This window comes from Mesoplodon mirus, assembly GCF_964341445.2.
Source record: "Mesoplodon mirus genome assembly, chromosome: 9".
Taxonomy (NCBI): domain Eukaryota; kingdom Metazoa; phylum Chordata; class Mammalia; order Artiodactyla; family Ziphiidae; genus Mesoplodon; species Mesoplodon mirus.
Window position 1 is genome coordinate 52719740 of NC_138985.1, and position 17358 is coordinate 52737097.

Consider the following 17358-nt stretch of genomic DNA (forward strand, 5'->3'; position numbering starts at 1 on the left):
TTATGGGTGAGTACTACCAAACCTTAAAAAAAAAAAAAGAAATAGCAGCCGCATAGCAGAGGGAGATCAGCTCCGTCCTTTGTGACCACTTAGAGGGGTGGGAGGGAGATGCAAAAGGGAGGAGATATGGGGATATATGTATATGTATAGCTGATTCACTTTGTTATAAAGCAGAAACTAACACACCATTGTAAAGCAATTATACTCCAATAAAGATGTTATAAAAAAAGCAGTAATATCAATTCTATACAATCTCTTCCAGAAAACTGAAAAGCAAGCAATACCCTGATTCTAAAACTACAGAAAGGAGTTACAAAACAATAAAACTCATCAACTGATAACCTTCATTAATGTAGATGCCAAAGTTCTAAACAAAATTTTAGCAAATTGAATTCAACAATATACAATATAAAAAGGATAATACATGTCAAGAGGAGTTTTTCATAGGAATGTAAAGTTGGTTTAAAATTCAAAATCAAAATCAATCAATGCAATTAACCATTTTAAAAACAACCAAAAATGATCACTTCAGTACAGTCAGGAAAAAAACTTTTATAAAATCCAATATTCATTTCTGATAAAACCTCTATCAAAAAAAGAAAAATCTCAATCTGATGAAGGGGATATACAAAAATCCTACAGCTAACATCTCATCTCATGGTGAGAAATTACATGCTTTATCCCTAAGATTAGGAACAAGGCAAGGATGCCTTCTCTCACCACATCTATTCAACATTGTACTGGAGGTTCTAGCCAGTGTGAAGAAAAAGAAGTAAACAGCATTCAGAAGTAAGGAAAGGAGTCAAACTATCTTTGTTTGCAGATGATGTGATCATATATGTAGAAAATCTGATAGAATTCACAAAAATCTCCTGGAAATATTATACAAGTTTAGCAATATTGCAGAATATAAGATCAATATATCAAAATAAACTGTATTTCTATATACCACTAATGAATCATCATAAGTTGAAATTTAAAAACACCCTTTTCATTATCATTAAATATATGAAATACATAAAGATACTTAAGGTCTACAAATCAGAAATTATGAAATAATGAAAGAGGAATTAACGACCTAGTACAAGAAGAGATACACTGTGTTAATGGGTTGTTAAGATATCAGTTTTCCCTAAATTGATGTGTATATTCATATGTTGATAAATATAAGGAAAAAACATGAATCCATTCTTCAAACCAATACAAAAAAAATTAAAAATTGATCAGTTTTAAGGATTAAAAGTGAAACCATACCAAAAAAGAAATATATGTTTGAATTTCTCTGACTCAAAATCCAAAAGCAAAAAGAAAAAAACTGAATTATTTTAACTTAATTTAAAAAACAATAACTCAACTGCATATTCCTATGAGATATATGTGAAGATCAAACAAAGCATAGAAAAGTTCCATAATCATACTGTTAATAATAATATTGGGTGTTGTCATGATATATTTGTGTATGTATTAGAATAAATAATGATTTTAGTGTCATTAGGAATGAAGTTCACTTTAGAAAAAATATAAATGTAAAATTATTCCCCTCTAAGTGAAAGGAGCCAATCTGAAAAGGCTATACGCTGTTTGACTCCAACTATATGACATTCTGGAAAAGACAAAACTATGGAGATAGTAAAAAGATCTGTAGTTGCCAGGGACTGGGTGGGAAGGAAGGATGAATAGTCAGAGCACAGGGAGCTTTTAAGGCAGTGAAATTATTCTGTATGATAATGGTGGATACATGCCATTATAAACCCACTGAACAACACAAAGGCTTAATCCTATTATAAACTATCAGCATTGGTTGATGATGATGTGTCAATAGGTTCATCTTTTGTAACAAATGTACTACTTTGGTGCCAGAGATTAAAAATAAGGGAGGGTGTGCATGTGTGGTGGCAGGGGATACAGGCAGGCATACCCCACTTCATTGTGCTTCACTTTATTGTACTTTGTAGGTATTCCATTTTTGTACAAATTGACGGTTTATGGCAACCTTGTGCCGAGCAAGTCCATCAATGCCATTTGTCCAACAGCATTTACTCACGCTTGGTCAATGTGACCAAATATGTCACATTTTGGTAATTATTGAAATATTTCAAACAGTCCACTAGCAAAAAGATTGTGATTTGCTAACGGCTCACATGATGGTTAGCATTCTTTAGCAATAAAATATTTTAAAATAAAGATATGTACATTATTTTTTAGACATGATATTGTACACTTAATAGACTACATGATAGTGTAAACATAAGTTTTATATGCACTGTGAAACCAAAAAATTCATGTGATTCACTTTATTGCATTATTTGCTTTATTGCAGTGGTCTGGAACAGAACCCTCAATATCTCTTAGGTATGCCTATATATGGGAATCTCTGTATTCTCCACTCAATTTTGCTGTGAACTTAAAAGTGCTCTAAAAATAAAGTCTATTAAAAATTCTTCATAGTTCTTATATTTTACCTCTGTATTGCAACCTCAATATGAGTTTTAACCTGAATAATCAGAAAGGGGAGAAAAGGAACTCATGTATTGTTAGTTTCTTCACTAGTGGTCAAGAATTCTGTTCAAGTACAGAGGTGCTCCTTGGGAGCTGTTTGAACTAAATACACCAACAAGGGGAAAATCAATAAAGTTGTTTAAATGGTTTCTCAGGGACCTTTGTGATTATGGAATACTACTCTTCTCACAAGACCAATAGCTGTACATATTCTGCATTTTTGTGTTTTGGTCTGAGAACAATAACTAAACTTATTCAAACACAAACTTGGAAATAACAAAAAATGTAAAACAAAGCTACGTATAGTCTCATTGTCATCTCTGGCTGAAAAATAGCTTTAATTTCTATTTTACTTATGTATAATAAATCATTAAAACTCTGAAGGCAACATCTTTTGAATATAGTTCCCTTTCTCTTTCCTTTATTTTTTTCATTAATGCAGAAGAACCTGTACACATTAATATTCTTAGAAAACTAAGTGAGACAGTATTCCATATGATATGTGATATTGTAGTAGATTAGAATATAATGAACTGCAAAGTAATCCTTTAGTTATTAGTCTACAAATTACTGGAAAGTCTGCATGAGAAAGAATTTTCTCTTCATGATGAAGATTAGAGCTCTAAGTAATATGTTCTTTTTTAAAATTTTTATTTTTATTTTTTACATTAATTGAGAAAAGACAGTCTCTTCAATAAATGGTGCTGGGAAAACTGGACAGCTACATGTAAGAAAAATGAAACTAGAACATTCTTTAACACTATACACAAAAATAAACTGAAAATGGATTAAAGACCTAAATATAAGACCGCATGCTATAAAATTCTTAAAGGAAGACATAGGCAGAACACTCTTTGACATAAATCACAGCAGTATCTTTTTTGATCTGTCTCCTAGGCTAATGGAAATAAAAACAAAAATAAACAAATGGGACCTAATTAAACTCAAAAGCTTTTGCATAGCAAAGGAAACCACAAACAAAATGAAAAGACAATCCACAGAATGGGAGAAAATATTTGCAAACAATGCAGCTGACAAGGGAGTAGTCTCCAAAATCTACAAACAGCTCATGTGGCTCAATATCCAAAAAACAAACAACCCAATCCAAAAATGGGCAGAAGACCTAAATAGACATTTCTCCAAAGAAGACATAAAGATGGCCAAGAGACACATGAAAAGATGCTCAACATCACTAATCATTAGAGAAACACAGATCAAAACTACAATGAGGTAACACCTCACACCAGTCAGAATGGCCATCATCAAAAAAATCTACAAACAATACATGCTGAAGAGGGTGTGGAGAAAAGGGAATGGTGGGAATGTAAACTGATACAGCCACTATGGAGAACAGTATGGAGGTCACTTAGAAAACTAAAAATAGAACTACCATATGACACAGCAATACCAGTACTGGGCATATACCCTGAGAAAACCATAATTCAAAAAAATACATGTACCCTGATGTTCACTGCAGTACTATTTACAATAGCCAGGACATGGAAGCAACCTAAATGTCCATCGACAGATGAATGGATAAAGAAGGTGTGGTATATATATACAGTGGAATATTACTCAGCCATAAGAAGGAATGAAATTGAGTCATCTGTAGTGATATGGATGGACCTAGAGTCAGTCATACAGAGTGAAGTAAATCAGAAAGAGAAAAATACCGTATATTAAAACACATATATATAGAATCTAGAAAAATGGTACTGATGAACCTACAGGCAGGGCAGGAATACAGACACAGACATAGAGAATGGACTTGTGGACACAGCAGGGGAAGGCAAGGCTGGGCCAAACTGAGAGAGTAGCATTAACATATATACACTACCATGCGTAAAAACAGATAGCTAGTGGGAAGCTGCTGTATAGCACAGGGAGATTAGCTGGGTGCTTTGTGACGACCTACAGGGGTGGGATGGGGAGGAAGGGAGGGAGGCTCAAGAGGGAGGGGATATGGGGATATATGTATACATATAGCTGATTCACTTTGTTGTACAGCCGAAACTAACACAATATTGTAAAGCAATTATAATCCAATAAAGATGTAAAAAAAATCTACAAACAATAAATGCTGGAGAGGAGGTGAGTGTGGAGAGAAGGGAACCCTCCTACACTGTTGGTGGGAATGTAAATTGGTACAGCCACTATGGAGAACAGTATGGAGGTTCCTTAAAAAACGAAAAATAGAGCTACCATGTGATTCAGCAATCCCACTCCTGGACATATATCCAGAGAAAAACATGGCTTGATAGGATACACGCACCCCAATGTTCATTGCAGCACTGTTTACAATGGCCAAGACATGGAAACACCTAAATGTCCACTGACAGATGAATGGATAAAGAAGATGTGGAACATATATACAATAGAATATTACTCAGCCCATTAAAAGGAATGAAATAATGCCATTTGCAGAAGCATGGATGGACCTGGAGATTATTGTACTAAGTGAAGTAAATCAGACAGAGAAAGACAAATATAATATTGCTTATAAGTAGAATATATATAAAAATGATACAAATGAACTTATTTATAAAACAGAAGCAGACTCAGAGACTTAGAGAATGAATTTATGGTTACCAGCAGGGAAGGGTGGGGAGGAAGGATAGATTAGGAGTTTGGGATTGACAAGTACACGCTCCTATACTTAAAATAGATAACCAACAAGTCATTTGTTCATTAAATACTGCTTTATAAAAAATCTGGTGAAAATTTAAATTATGAATAATTTAACTATTTTTTTTACAAAAGCAATAAATTTAAACATATCTACAGAACTCCTACTCTTGGGACATTGTCTTACTCATTTAAATGAGTGACCAAGAAATGTTCTCTGATTCATAAATCCATTTCAAGTTATTTTAAATGGGTGAAAACAAATGAAATAAATCAAGTGTTGTAATTTTTGTATATTTTCATGCCTTTAACATCATGTACTCCTAACAGTTCTAGATTTTACCTGTGTGATGTCATTTGAAATCAAGGGGTAGAACAAAATCTATTAGCTAGAGGTCCTTCAAAATGGAGGAGGAGTATGACGTGGACATCACCTTCCTCCCAACAAACATATGAAAAATACATCTACATGTGGAACAACTCCTACAAAACACCTACTGAATGCTGACAGAAGATTTCAGACTTCCCCAAAGACAAGAAACTCCCCGTGTACCTGGGTAGGGCAAAAGAAAAAAGAAAAAACAGACAAAAGAGTAAGGACAGGACCTGCACCTCTGGGAGGGAGCTGTGAAGGAGGAAGAGTTTCCACACACTAGGAAGCCCCTTCACTGCTGGAAACGGAGGGTGGGCGGGGGGGGGAAACTTCGGAGCCATGGAGGGGAGCACAGCAACAGGCGTGCAAAGGGCAAAGCGGAGAGATTCCCACACAGAGGATCGGTGCCAACCAGCACTCACCAGCCTGAGAGGCTTGTCTGCTCACCCACCAGGGTGGGTGGAGGCTGGGAGCTGAGGCTCAGGCTTTGGAGGTCAGATCCTAGGGAGAGGACTGGGGTTGGCTGCATGAACACAGACTGAAGGGGGCTAGTGTGCCACAGCTAACCAGGAGGGAGTCTGGGAAGAAGTGTGGACCTGCGTAAGAGTCAAGAGACTACTGTTTCGGGGTGTGTGAGGAGAGGAGATTCAGAACACCACCGAAATGAGCTTCAGAGATGGGCGTGAGCCACAGTTATCAGTGCAGACAGCAGAGGTGGGCATGAAATGCTAAGGCTGCTGCTGCTGCAGCCAACAAGAAACCTGTGTGCAAGCACAGGTCACTATCCATACCTCCACTCCCAGGAGCCTCTGCAGCCCGCCACTGTCAGGGTCCCATGATCTAGGGACAACTTCCGCAGGAAAACACACGCTGTGCCTCAGGCTGTTGCAACATCATGTTGGTCCCTGCTGCCGCAGGCACACCCTGCATTTTGTACCCCTCCCTCCCTCAGGCCTAAGTTAGCAAGAGCCCCCTAATTAGCTGCTCTTTTAACCCCCTCCTGTCTGGGCTAAGGACAAATGCCAGAGGGCGACCTACATGCAGAGTTGGGGCCAAATCCAAAGCTGAACCCCGGGAGCTGTGCAAACAAAGAGAAAGGGAAATTTCTCTGTGCAGTCTCAGGAGCAGCGGATTAGATCTCCACAATCAACTTAATGTACCCTTCATCTGTGGAATACCTGAATAGACAATGAATCATCCCAAAATTGAGGTCGTGGACTTTGGGAACAACTGTTGACTTGGGGTTTGCTATAAGCGAATGACTAGTTTCTGATTTTTATGTGTATCTTAGTACAGTTTTTAGCACTTGTTGTCACTGGGGGACTTGTTTATTGGTTTGGTTGCTCTCTTCTTCTTTTTCATTCATTAAATTTTTTAAAATAATTTTTAAAAATATTTTATTTTAATAACTTTAATTTCTTCTTTTTCTCCCTTTTGTTCTGAACCACGTGGCTGACAGGGTCTTCTGTTCCGGGCTGGTGTCAGGCCTGAGCCTCTGAGGTGGGAGAGCCAAGTTCAGGACATTGGACCACCAGAGACCTCATGGCCCCACATAATATGATTCAGCAAGAGCTCTCCCAGAGATCTCTATCTCAATGCTAAGACCAAGCTCCACCCAACGACCTGCAACCTCCAGTGTTAGATGCCCCATGCCCAACAACTAGCAATACAGGAACACAACCCCACCCATTAGCAGAGAGGCTGGCAAAAATCATAATACATTCACAGACACCCCAAAATACATCACCAGACATGGCCCTTCCCACCAGAAAGACAAGATCCAGCCTCATCCACCAGAACACAGGCACCAGTCCCCTCCACCAGGAAGCCTAAACAAACCACTGAACCAACTTTACCCACGGGGGGCAGACACCAAAAACAATGGGAACTACAAACCTGCAGCCTGTGAAAAGAAAACCCCAAGCACAGTAAGTTAAGCAAAATGAGGAGACGGAGAAATATGCAACAGATGAAGGAGCAAAGTAAAAACCCTCATGACCAAACAAATCAAAAGGAAATAGGCAGTCTACCTAAAAAAGAATTCAGAGTAATGATAGTGAAGATGATCGAAAATCTTGGAAATGGAATGGAGAAAATACAAGAAACAAGGACCTAGAAGAAATAAAGAGCAAACAAACAATGATGAACAACACAATAAATGAAATTAAAAACTCTCTAGAAGGAATCAATAGCAGAATAAATGAGGCAGAAGAACGGATAAGTGACCAGGAAGATAAAATAGTGGAAATAACTACTGCAGAGCAGAATAAAGAAAAAAGAAAGAAAAGAATTGAGGACGGTCTCAGAGACCCCTGGGACAACATTATACGTACCAACATTCGAATTATAAGGGTCCAAGAAGAAGAAGAGAAAAAGAAAGGGTCTGAGAATATATGTGAAGAAATTATAGTTGAAAACTTCCCTAACATGGGAAAGGAAATACTCAACCAAGCTCAGGAAGCACAGAGAGTCCCATACAGGATAAATCCAAGGAAAACACACCAAGACATGTTAATCAAACTATCAAAAATTAAATACAAAGAAAAAATACTAAAAGGAGCAAGAGAAAAGCAATAAATAACATACAAAGGAATCCCCATAAGGTTAACAGCTGATCTTTCAGCAGAAACTCTGCAAGCCAGAAGGGACTGGCAGGACATATTTAAAGTGATGAAAAGGAAGAAACTACAACCAAGATTACTCTACCCAGCAAGGATCTCATTCAGATTCCATGGAGAAATTAAAACCTTTACAGATAAGCAAAAGTTAAGAGGATTCAGCACCACCAAACCAGCTTTACAACAAATGCTACAGGAACTACTCTATGCAAAAACACAAGAGAAAGGAAAGACCTACAATAACAAACCTAAAATAATTAATGGTAATAGGAACATACATATTGATAACCACCTTAAATACAAATGGATTAAATGCTCCCACCAAAAGACACAGACTGGCTGAATGGATACAAAAACAACACCCGAATATATGCTGTCTACAAGACATCCACTTCAGACCTAGGGACACATACAGACTGAAAGTGAGGGCATGGAAAAAGATATTCCATGCAAATGGAAATCAAAAGAAAGCTGGAGTAGTAATTCTCATATCAGACAAAATAGACTTTAAAACAACGACTATTACAAGAGACAAAGAAGGACACTACATAATGATCAAGGGATCAATCCAAGAAGAAGATATAACAATTGTAAATATTTATGCACCCAACATAGGAGCACCTCAATATGTAAGGCAAACTCTAACAGCCATAAAAGGGGAAATCAACAGTAACAAAATCATAGTAGGGGACTTTCCCCACTTTCACCAACGGACAGATCATCCAAAGTGAAAATAAATAAGGAAACACAAGCTTTAAATGACACATTAGACAAGATGGACTTAACTGATATTTATGGGACATTCCATCCAAAAAAACAGAATACACTTTTTTCTCAAGTGCTCATGGAACATTCTCCAGGATAGATCATATCTTGGGTTACGAGTCAAGCCTTGGTAAATTTAAGAAAACTGAAATCATATCAAGTATCTTTTCCAAACACAACGCTACTGAGAATAGATATCAATTACAGGAAAAATACTGTAAAAAATACAAACACATGGAAGAGAAACAATACTCTACTAAATAACCAAGTGATCACTGAAGAAATCAAAGAGGAAATAAAAAAATACCTAGAAACAAATGACAATGAAAACACAACAACCCCAAACCTATGAGATGCAACAAAAGCAGTTCTAAGAGGGAACTTTATAGTAACACAATCCTACCTCACAAAAGAAGAAAAATCTCAAAACAACAGCCTAACATTACACCTAAAACAATTAGAGAAAGGAGAACTAAAAAACCCAAAGGTAGCAGAAGGAAAGAAATCATAAAGATCAGATCAGAAGTAAATTTTAAAAATGAAGGAAACAATAGCAAGGATTAATAAAACTAAAAGCTGGTTCTCTGAAAAGGTAAACTGATAAACCATTAGCCAGACTCATCAAAAAAAGGGGGGAAAAGGCTCAAATCAACAGAATTACAAATGAAAAGGGAGAAGTAACAACTGACACTGCAGAAATACAAAGGATCATGAGAGATGACTACAAGCAACTATTTGCCAATAAAATGGACAACCTGGAAGAAATAGACAAATTCTTAGAAAAGCACAACGTTCTGAGACTGAATGAGGAAGAAATAGAAAATATAAAGCACTGAAGCACTGAAATTGAAACTGTGATTAAAAATCTTCCAACAAACAAAAGCCCAGGACCAGATGACTTCACAGGCATATTCTATCAAACATTTAGAGAAGAGCTAACACCTATCCATCTCAAACTGTTCTAAAATATAGCAGAGGGAGGAACACTCCAAACTCATTCTACAAGCCCACCATCACCCTGATACCAAAACCAGACAAAGATTTCACAGAAAACTACAGGCCAATATCACCAATGAACATTGATGCAAATATCCTCAACAAAATACTAGCAAACAGAATCCAACAGCACATTAAAAGGATCATACACCATGATCAAGTGGGGTTTATCCCAGGAATGCAAGGATTCTTCATTATATGCAACTCAATCAATGTGATACACCATATTCACAAACTGAAGGATAAAAACCATATGATCATCTCAATAGATGCAGTAAAAGCTTTTGACAAAATTCAACAGCCATTTATGATAAAAACCCTCCAGAAAGTAGGCATAGAGGGAATTTACCTCAACATAATAAAGGCCATATATGACAAACCCACAGCCAGAATCATTCTCAATGGTGAAAAACTGAAACCATTTCCTCTAAGATCAGGAAAAAGACAAGGCTGCCCACTCTCACCACTATGATTCAACATAGTTTTGGAATTTTTAGCCACAGCAATCAGAGAAGAAAAAGAAATAAAAGGAATCCAAATTGGAAAAGAAGAAGTAAAGCTGTCACTGTTTGCAGATGACATGATACTATACATAGAGAATCCTAAAGATGCTACCAGAAAACTACTAGAGCTAATCAATGAATTTGGTAAAGTAGCAGGATACAAAAGTAATGCACAGAAACCTCCTGCATTCCTCTACACTAATGATGATAAATCTGAAAGAGAAATTAAGGAAACACTCCCATTTACCATGGCAACATAAAGAGTAATATACATAGGAATAAACCTACCTAAGGAGACAGAAGACCTGCATGCAGAATACTATAAGACACTGAAGAAAGAAATTAAAGCTGATACAAACAGATGGAGAGATATACCATGTTCTTGGACTAGAAGAAGCAACATTGTGAAAATGACTATATTTCTCGAAGCAAGCTACAGATTCAGTGCAATCCCTATCAAACTACCAATGGCATTTTTCACAGAACTAGAACAAAAAATTTCACGATTTGTATGGAAACACAAAAGAGAATGATAGCCAAAGCAATCTTGAGAAAGAAAATCAGAGCTGGAGTAATCAGGCTCCCTGACTTCAGACTATACTACAAAGCTATAGTAATCAAGACAGTATGGTACTGGCATAAAAACAGAAATATAGATCAATGGACCAGGAGAGAAAGCCCAAAGATAAACCCACGCAAATATGGTCACTTTATATTTGATAAAGGAGGCAAGAATATACAATGGAGAAAGACAGCCTCTTCAATAAGTGGTGCTGGGAAAACGGGACAGCTACATGTAAAAGAATGAAATTAGAATATTCCCTAAAACTGTACACAAAAACTCATAATGGATTAAAGACCTAAATATAAGGCCAGACGCTATAAAACTCTGAAAGGAAAACATAGGAAGAACACTCTATGACATAAATCACAGCAAGATCATTTTTTACCCATGTCCTAGAGAAATGGAAATAAAAACAAACAAATGGGACCTAATGAAACTTAAAAGCTTTTGCACAGCAAAGGAAACCATAAACAAAACCAAAAGACAACCCTCAGAATGGTTGAAAATATTTACAAACGAAGCAACTGACAAAGGATTAATATCCAAAATAAACAAGCAGCTCATTTAGCTCAATATCAGAAAAACAAACAACCCAACCCAAAACTGGGCAGAAGACCTAAACAGACGTTTCTGCAGAGAAGATATACATATTGCCAACACACACATGAAAGGATGCTCAACATCACTAATCATTAGAGAAATGCAAATCAAAACTACAATGAGGTATCACCTCACACCAGTCAGAATAGCCATCATCAAAAAATATACAAATAATAAATGCTGGAGAGCGTGTGGAGAAAAGGGAACCTTCTTGCACTGTTGGTGGGAATGTAAACTAATACAGACACTATGGAGAACAGTATGGAGGTTCCTTTAAAAACTAAACATAGAACTACCACATGACCCAGCAGTCCCATTACAAGGCATATATCCTGAGAAAACCATAATTCAAAAAGAGCCATTTATCACAATGTTCATTGCAGCACAGTTTACAATAGCCAGGACATGGAAGCAACCTAAGTGTCCATCGACAGATGAATAGATAAAGAAGATGTGGCACATATATACAATGGAATATTACTCAGCCATAAAAAATGAAATTGAATTATTTCTACTGAGGTGGATGGACCTAGAGTCTGTCATACAGAGTGAAGTAAGTCAGAAAGAGAAAAACAAATACCCTATGCTAACACATATATATGGAATTTTTAAAAAAATGGTTGTGACGAAATTAGGGGCTGGACAGGAATAAAGACACAGATGTAGAGAATGGACTTGAGGACACGGGGAGGGGGAAGCATAATCTTGGACGAAGTGAGAGAGTGGCACTGTCATACATACACTACCAAATGTAAAACAGATAGCTAGTGGGAAGCAGCCACATAGCACAGGGAAATTAGCTCTGTGCTTTGTGACCACGTAGAGGTGTGGGATAGAAGGGTGGGAGGGAGATGCAAGAGAGAGGGGATATGGGGCTGTATGTATATGTATAACCTATTCACTTTGTTGTACAGTGGAAACTAAACAACACTGTAAAGCAATTATACTCCAATAAAGATGTTTTAAAAAATCAATTAGCTAAAGGAGAGATAAGATTGAAGTATATTATTCTCAGTAATCCATTTTCATATAACAAGCATGTATGAGAGAGCTAATGTATTCAATACCATGGCCAGTTGTGAGGTAGATACCAAAGAACTCAAATAATTTCATTTATATCTGGAAAGGAAGCAAGGAAAATAAGGTTTGTAGAGCATTCATTCTATGCCAGTCCTTGACATGCAACTTAAATGTATTCTTTTACTTGTCTTTTTGTAAAAAAACCCTGCTATTATTAGAGCAGGAAAGGCATTTTGAGTTGCTCAAATCAAAACAAATAGACATATATACAAAAGAGAAAACTCTTAGTCTAAATAAAATAGAAAACATATCGGTAGTATATGTGGGAAAACTAGGTTGGGGAATCAGGTAGGATTTATAGAAGCTAAACTCCCAGATTTCCTACTGGGGTTATACTACAGAAACAGAGGTATATCACTGCCAGTGGACACTGGATGTTATCACAAATACCAAAAGTACTTCTGCTTCTCTACCTCAAACTCTCCCCAGATTCAAAATCCCCAGCAGGGAATAAACTGGCTAACATTTTATCATGTGACCTCAGCCTTGCTGTCAGAGTTCAGGGAGCATAAGTATGTAACCTTTGGATCTTGGCTCTCACAGTCAAAGAATGACCCTTCCTCCCCTGGAAAATCCAACAGTTACGTTCCTATTTTAAATTATATGAAAACTGATTTCAGTTAGGTCTCTACTTTAGATCAATATATAGAACATTGCAAAAAACTACACTTCTAAAAATACTAGATAAAATGAGAGCCATATATTCTATGAGACTATCAAAAAGCAGAGGATTCAAGGTGAATTCCATTGAGAAAATAGCACTTTCAAAGTAAGCTGAGAGCTATGGCAGTTTTCAAATCTGTGATCCACTGCATGGTCTGAGTATGGATGGATGAAGGGACAGCCCTGTCATAGAGAGAGAAACTTTTCAGTGACAAGAAAAAAATCAACTGATTTTTAGACAATATATTGGAAGGAGAAAGAGGCCCAAATATTAAAATAAAATTCTCAGCCCCAAATTTTCCCTCCATCTTCCCCCTAATTTTGCTGGAAGAAAAATTGGCGATGGGAAAGGACTAGGAAGCAGAGAAACTACATGTTTTGCTTATCATTGCAGTGCTTGGGCTCTGGAGCACTGACAGAATTGAAAGCACAGGTGAACCAAAATAATCTAAAACAGTGTATCCAACCTATTCCCAGCTCAAAGGGACAAAGTCAAATGGCAGAGGTGTGGGGATTCTAGGTTGAACAAATCACAGGTAAATTCAATCTGATCTAAGCTTTGGTCCTGGTTCAGCTCAGCTTCACTCAAAGACAAATCTAAATGATAAACTCACCTTACCCACTCCCTGGAAAATAAAACAAAATGAAATTTTACTTAACTCTCCATTTTTATTTTATGCACAATATCTGGAACATGATAAAAAATATATATAATGCAAGAAAATAGCAGGCAACTGTAACCCATGAACAAGAAGAAAAACAGTCAGTAGAAAGACACCTCCAGATGATCCAATTTTTGGATTTAGCACATAAGAATTTGAAAAGAAATGTAAACTTGTTAATATTTTATAGGAAAATATAGATAGAGGAGTAAAGAGATGAAATGTTCTAGGTATGAAATGGAAACTCCATATAAAAGAACTGGAAAATACAATATCTGAATTAAAAAAAATATTTGATATGCTTAACAGAAGACTGTGCACTGAATAAAAAAAGGATAAGCCAACTTGTAGACAGATCAACAGTAATTAGACAAATTAAAGCATAAAAAAGTAAAGGAATTGACTATTTAAACCATGAGGAATAGCAATATATTTTGGGAATTGTAACACAGATAGAAAAATAGGTGAAACACTAGCACAAAGAATGAAGGAGGGCTAAAAACATGTAGAATGTTGTGAGGTTCTTACTTTGTATTTCAAGTAGTATAACATTTCAAAGTAGTTGGTAATAAATAAATCAAACATAAAATAATACTAGAGCAACAACCTGTATGTTGAGTTAAGTTGAGATGTCAAGATTCAGAATTAAACTAAAGAGTGTATCAAACAGGCATTTCAGGTTCTTGTTAAGCTGTGCTTTTTCCCCTAGTCGTATCAATATTTGGTGAATACACTCAAAATGTGTTGTCTCAAATCTAGACACATCTAGAAGTTGCACTAGGCATTACTTATGCACATATTTATTAGAGTACATATTACCACAGAAATTATCAGCTACAATAGTATTTAACAAGTTTCAATATCTAACAATTCAATATTTGATGTTTCAAATATTGTCCATTGCACAGATTTAGATAATTGGAAGAAACTGAAAAGAATTAAACACTCAGTAGGCACCTATAAAAATACAATTTATCAACATAGGTAAAACATAGTGCAATTACACTGGGGACAAAATAAAAATATTGTTCAAGGAAGTGTGTAAACTACCATTAAGATTATTGGTATTACATTCATGTTACACAATTGGGAATAGAAAAAAAAATCATTAAAAAAAATATTCCTGGAAAGATTTATGTATGTGTCTGGGGAGGGTTGTTGTTGAACATGTCTTCAGAAAACATAAAATTAAAAAAACCAATGGGAAATGGGAACTCGGCGTTCCAGATCTAGGATGATGATAATGACAGCTAATTCTTTAGTAAAAGTTACTTACTTAGCATCTTCAATATGTAGTTCTTTAATATAACTTTTGATTAAGTATCCCAGAAGTTACTTAATATTAAGAACTTAAGCATTTTGCTGGAACTCAGAAAAGTTACTCAAGTAAATGGTTCACATACAAACACCTGGTAAATGAAATTCCCTTTAAAATTTAAATTATTTTATTGGGTTTTGGATAGCTTTTTTAAAAAAACTTACCTTCTGCTTTTCAAATCCATGTTCTTTAGTGGAAGATTTGGTGCTGGCTTCAAAGACAAAGGCTGATGCCTATAGAAGGATGACTTAGAGAAGTGGCCCAGGAAGTAAAAAAAAAAAAAATTCCCAAGGGACTGGATATACGCAGGAGACTGCAGGGCTATTCCTTCAACTAGGAGCCAGTGCTTTATCCAAAGTAGGGAGAAAAAAATTCAAACTAGTTTGCATATCCTTCTAAAGTTTTGTTTCTGTCTTCCACGGTATCAATTCATTGATTTATTCATTCAACAAAAATTGCACAAGTTCCTACTCTTTGCAACCACCGTACCAAGTGCTAGAAATACAGACATGAGCAAGAATGGTAAAATCTCTATTTACATGAAAATAATGGCCTTTTTCTAGTATGCATTATATCACTTAAGATTCGTTTTGATTTTAGAATTTATTAAATAGTTTTCTCCTATGGCCAGACTAATTACTATACACTCCAGTGGATTCAGAATCCAAAAAATACCGTTAACAACAAACAACTAAAATTGTTTTCATATTCTTCTACAATGATAGTATACATTCTGCAGATTGAAGTCACTTCTGAATCATCAAATGTGCACTTATTTCCATCAACATCATCAGTTTTGTGCAAATATGTTATATTGAAAATATAACGCTTTGCATAAATTTTAGCTATATTTCTTCAATTTTTCACAATAGTGTATTCCAGGTAAATGAGAATTCATTTATTACCAAAATGTTCATGAATAAAACTGTAATCTAGTCAAATTAAACTGTTTTAAAGTACACATTGTATAATATAGTAGGCATTGAATAAATAGCAGTTATTGTTGTTAATGGAGCAAATCTACAGATGTCCTGGAATTTTAAAAAATAAAAGTTGTTTTGAAAGTGGTTCTGAGTTTTATCCATACTGGCTTACTTATCAGCTTATAGAGAGTATTATTAAGATATATTACGTTTTGAAAGTGAAATGCTGTATCATAAATTTGTGACTTTAAGGATCTGGCATAGAAATTATTATGGCATTATTTTGTTTATAACAGGCATGTTTATCTCTCTTATTATAAGCCATAATATGAACTTATTATCTTTCTACATGTTAGACTCAGCCCAATTTTTGCTACCTAAGTTTATGTTGGACAATATGAAATTGAGATTTGGCAACTAAGTTGGGTTATCAATGAATTAGATAGCCAACCCAGATGCTTTGTTACCAAAAATTCATGTGAAGGGCTGCATTATTCAAATCAGTCACAGTTTAGTTCTCAACACTGATCAAATTAATTGGCTAATTGTTAAATCACTACTTTGTTTTGAGCTACAAAGACACACATTTAGGGCCTCTGTGCTGCATATTTCAAAGCACTGAGAGCATTTCTAATCTAAGCAGTACCCTAGAGCCAGAGACTTACTGCTATCTTAGAGGGTGACCTATATGCTGGGGATAATGCAATTAATAAAAATTCCCTTGAGTTTGAACTGAAAATGGAAAATACTTTTCAATTTCTCAGAGTCATTGAGATACACTTTTTTTTCTGAAATCTTATCTGTACAAAATATTCAGAGCCAAACAAGTAAACAGGTCAGAAAAGCTAAGAAAGTAATTTTAATTAAAACAAGTGCATGTCTTTTGTTTTTCCCTTTTGAAAAATTCCAAGACTGACAATAAACCTTAATATCCAGATTGTCTTATATGTGACATTTGCTTTCATAAACCATGCAGTTATCAAGAGCTAATCCCGTACAGAAACTAATCAAGGAAGGTGTTACACAAATGCAAAACATATGATTAAAGAGGGGGAAGGCAAATCTCAGGCAAAGAACTGAATATTATAATAAAATTGCCACTGAATGGAGATGTGAAGACTTCAAGCTCAGTTTAATTAGGCCACTGAGTGGAATCCCCTAAGACCAA